Source organism: Acanthisitta chloris, unplaced genomic scaffold, assembly GCF_000695815.1.
Source record: "Acanthisitta chloris isolate BGI_N310 unplaced genomic scaffold, ASM69581v1 scaffold13094, whole genome shotgun sequence".
NCBI lineage: Eukaryota > Metazoa > Chordata > Aves > Passeriformes > Acanthisittidae > Acanthisitta > Acanthisitta chloris.
Window position 1 is genome coordinate 3,657 of NW_008667763.1, and position 5,008 is coordinate 8,664.

The window sequence follows — 5,008 nt, forward strand, 5'->3', positions numbered from 1 at the left end:
GTTGGAGGAGACCTCTAAGATCACCAAGTCCAACCATTAATCTGCCACTCTGGTGTACATTAAACTCCACCACAGAATGTCTGCACTGTGGTCATACAGCACTTCTCCCTCAGCCAAGGCTGATCCATCTACACAAACACTTCATTCATGCCTCCTGAAGTATCTTCTTTCTCTCTGATGTCTCTTGTCAATTCATTCTTCCTTCCCAGGGAAGGATAGTTTAGGGAGTTTTTAGCTGCAAGCTTAAACTACAGAAGTCTTAGTAATATTTAAACAGTCCAATATCATCACTACCCCCTCCTTCCCATGTGTGGGCTCTGCACAACTCCCAGTCCACACAACACCCAGGCAGGGAACAAAACAAAACCCAACACAAGCCATAGCTTTTAGACTTGGCCAGTTACAAACTGGAGATGCAAACTGCTGAGGGTGTCAGCTGTGCTGGAGGCCAGGTGCCACTTCTCCCAGGGTGGGACCTTGCCATTAAGTCAGGAACTGTTCTCGCCTCTCTTTGAGCCAAGAAAATCTCACTTTTCATAGAATAATGAATAGAATAGCTCCCAAAGGAAGGGAATGACAGATTCCCCCAGGCAACCTCTCTTCCTACGTAATTTACCTGCAAGACAGGGATTGAAATTAGACTGCAGCTCCTACACTAAACCAGGGAATGGAGAATGAGGAACGACAGAGCACACTGTGGCTGTCACTCCCAGCCTGTCTGACAGGAGAAGCATCTTCATTACCAAGCTGCAGGCTGAGGAACAAGTGTCTCAGCTCTGTAAATAAGTAGTTCTGGGTACACTTATGGGAAGAAAAAGATTGTTTCAGTTCCTAAGAGTTCAAATGCCCCAGCAAGGGACAATAACTACATGGATGTTGACAAAATTCATACTTTGGGGTTATATGCTGACAGAAATTACGGTGGACTTGATGGCTCCGGTCCTGGGAAGCAATTTGTGCTGGTTCATTAGTGCTTTGCTGACAAGACCTACATTAACACAAGCGTCTTTCAATGCCTTTCTTTCCTTCACTGATTCTGGAGAGCTGCAATTCAGGTTTCTCTACCTTGGTAAATTCCTTCACATATGAAAATGGATTTTGGAAAATATTGGGCACTGATTTATTCTGCATTTGGCAACTTGGTTTGTCCCTCCCACAACACACAAGTGATTTACCTCCAAGATCATTGAGTCCAACCCTACCGTGGTTACTAGACCGTGGCACTAAGTGCCACATCCAGTCTCATCTTGAAAACCTCCAGGGATGGGGAATCCACCACCTCCCTGGGCAGCACATTACAATGCCTGAGCACTCTCTCTGTAAAAAATCTCTTTCTAATATCCAACCTAACCCTCCCCGGGCAGAGCTTGAGTCTGTGCCCTCTTGTCCTGCTGCTGGTTGCCTGGGAGAAGAGACCAACCCCCCCCTGCCTCCAACCTCCTGTCAGGGAGTTGCAGAGGGTGAGAAGGTCTCCCCTGAGCCTCCTCTTCTCCAGGCTGAACCCCCCCAGCTCCCTCAGCCTCTCCTCATGGCACTTGTGCTCCAGTCCCTTCACCAGCCTCGTTGCTCTTCTCTGGACCTGCTCCAGCCCCTCAATGTCCCTCCTGAGCTGAGGGGCCCAGAACTGAGCACAGGATTCAAGGTGTGGCCTCATCAGTGCCGAGTCCAGGGGCAGAATCACCTCCCTGGTCCTCCTGACCACGATTTGAGGTTTTAAAACAAAACTCATCCATTCAAAATAAAGCTTTTGGCAAGGGATTGAAATGCCCTCCACCCCTTTTTCTTTAATGCAACTCTTTAAATTTCAGGTTTTCACTGAAAACTAGAAGCTTTTTTGGAAAGTTACTAGAAAGAACTAAACAGGAAACTAGCTGAGGAAACCCTTATGAAAATGCTGCTAAACTAACCACACCGCAAATAACAAGTAACAAAACAAGCCTTTTTGCCTTTCTCTTCCTCTCATACATTCAGAAATCATTTCTTTCCTTTCTTTACTGCCCCTGAGCCATATGAGTACTTCAACCTTCCTCATGTTGCCACTGCTGACTGTCCCCAGAGGAAGAAGCAGCCTACTCACTCTGCCCTGCTCCACCACTCGATCTGCTGCTATTTTCATCTGCACACCAAAGTAAATGTCAGGATCCCAAAAGCAACAACCAGACACCTTCCCAGAGTTTCGTGAGCTGGCAAAGAAAAAGTTAACAGCCAGGGAGAGTGGATACATCACTGCTTGAATGACTGAAGCAGGCAGAAAGCCTTGGCAGAAATCAGAGCTCCATTCAGGTCTGTTAGACTGTACTGCTGGACAGAAAGGAAAAAAGGAACTATTCATCTATCTGGGGCAGCCTCCTGCTGCTGCTTGGGGAGCAGGAGCAGCTCCCATGTGCCCTGGTGCACAGCACTGCAGTGCTCCCTGGCTGTTAACTTTTCTTTACCAGCTCACAAAACTCTGGGGATGTGTCTGGTTGTTGCTCTTGGGATCCTGACATTTGCTTTGGTGTGCAGATGAAAATAGCAGCAGATCGAGTGGTGGAGCAGGGCAGAGTGAGTAGGCTGCTTCTTCCTCTGGGGACAGTCAGCAGTGGCAACATGAGGAAGGTTGAAGTACTCATATGGCTCAGGGGCAGTAAAGAAAGGAAAGAAATGATTTCTGAATGTATGAGAGGAAGAGAAAGGCAAAAAGGCTTGTTTTGTTACTTGTTATTTGCGGTGTGGTTAGTTTAGCAGCATTTTCATAAGGGTTTCCTCAGCTAGTTTCCTGTTTAGTTCTTTCTAGTAACTTTCCAAAAAAGCTTCTAGTTTTCAGTGAAAACCTGAAATTTAAAGAGTTGCATTAAAGATCCTCTGGGCACAGAGACACTGCAGAATGGCAGGAGGAGAGCAGAGAGCCATGCAAAAGTGACTAAGCAGCAGAGCTTGGCCAGGGATGAGCTGCCAGATCATTGCAGAGGTCAGGTTAAAAGAATCTGCATCTATACAAGGAATTAGTATAAATTATTTCTAGTTACTGTGGGTATTATTTATAATTACTACACATAATTAATAGACATACCTCATGGCTCTTTCCAACTCCCTGCCAGGGTTGGAGAGAGGTGGGGGATGTGTGGCCTGCCATGGCTGCAGGGAGAGGAGTAGAGGGAATGGCCTTGAGCTGAGCCAGGGCAGAGTCAGATTGGATGTGAGGAGAAATGTTTTCCCTGTGATGAGGGTGTTGAGGCCCTGGGATATTGCCCAGGGAGGTGGTGGAGTCACCATCCCTGGAGGTGTTGAAGAGATGTCTGGATGTGACACTGGAGGATCTGGTTTAGGGTTTAGGGGTTCCAGCAGTGACAGGTTAATGGTTGGACTTGATGATCTCAGAGGTCTCCTCCAGCCTTGATGGTTCTATGATTGAACATGTGGCTTTTCTAATTCGAGGAGCTCATTTTATATGAACAAATTTATATATAAAATGTATACATACATTTCTGTGTGTTTTAGTGTATATACAGTAAAAATATAAAATTATAATTGTCATAGAATCATAGAACCATCAAGGTTGGAGGAGACCTCTAAGACCATCAAGTCCAACCATTAACCTGTCACTGCTGGAACCCCTAAACCCTAAACCAGATCCTCCAGCACCAGATCCAAACACCTCGTCAACACCTCCAGGGATGGTGACTCCACCACCTCCCTGGGCAATATCCCAGGGCCTCAACACCCTCATCACAGGGAAAACATTTCTCCTCACATCCAATCTGACTCTGCCCTGGCTCAGCTCAAGGCCATTCCCTCCAGTAACCTCTATGACCATCCCCAATCCTCCAGAAACATTCCAGGATGACCCTGTATTTGTGCAATACAGATCATTTCCAAGGAAAAGCTTCCATGCTCCACGCCTGATTTCACTAGGGGAAATGGTTTTGTAACTTGGTTCAGTGCCCAAGTGCTTGGTAGCATTTAACCTTCATGGCTCTTCTGTTCTGATTTGCTAGGGATGTCCCTGAGCCTTCTGGCCATGTCCCCTCAGCACAGCTCCTGCAGCTCTGCTTTGCTGCAAATGCTTCACTGTGTGCCCTATTTTCCTAACATAATTGGCTGCTCTGCCTAGAATCTCTCCCTAAAGTCAAAATAACCTTGATTATAAACATGTCCACACAAGCCAAACACTCCCTCCCAGCACAAAACTGTTTCTCACAGGACACAGTGCAGTGAGTTATTTTTACTCACCCACCATCAAAACACATTAGCTTTGTGCTCCTTCCACATCTTATCTTACCAATGATTTCAAATGTCTAAATTTGCATGATCCACATTTCATTAGCATCTTAATTATTTTTCCGACTAAATAATCTGGCAAAATTCGGAGCGGTTGATGACCCAAACAAGACCTGAGTCAGTAACTGCTCCCAATCTGCCACTCAGGAATTAAAAATGAATGAGTAAATAAAATGTAGGCTAATTATATTGTGTATTGTTCATCTAGGTTGGCTTATAGGAATATCCTCTGACAATATCTCATTGCCATGGAAAAAACCACAAAGCCAAATTTCTTCCTTCTGTTCTTCAAATTGTCAGACAGAAGTGATTATGTTAATTTTTAGGTGAGCACACACTACATCAGATCACATCACATCACCATAGTTCTGGAGTCTTCAATGTAAGAAGGACATGAAAGTGTTAGAACGAGTCCAGAGGAGGTCACGAAGTTGCTAAGAGGACTGGAGCATCTCCCCTATGAGGACAGGCTGAGGGAGTTGGGGCTGTTCAGCCTGGAGAAGAGAAGGTTGTGTGGAGACCTCAGAGCACCTTCCAGGAGCTGAAGGGGCTCCAGGGAAGCTGCAGAGGGACTCTGTGTTAGGAGCTGCAGGGACAGGACAAGGGGTAATGGGGACAAATTGAAGGAGGGGAAATTTAGGTGAGATATTAGGCAGAAGGTTTCCCTGTGAGGGTGGTGAGACACTGTCCCAGGTTGCCCAGGGAGGCTGTGGCTGCCCCAACCCTGGCCGTGTTCACAGCCAGGCTG

The 5,008-nt window shown here is 46.3% G+C and overlaps 1 protein-coding gene across 1 annotated transcript in view; it reads right to left on the minus strand.

Moving 5' to 3' along the window:
* The window catches only part of LOC103800281 (growth hormone-regulated TBC protein 1-like), a gene marked incomplete at its 5' end in the record, with an annotated part of 17,549 nt that overhangs the window by 2,389 nt on the left and 10,152 nt on the right, over positions 1 to 5,008 (minus strand). The gene's annotated exons all lie outside the window — the stretch shown is intronic.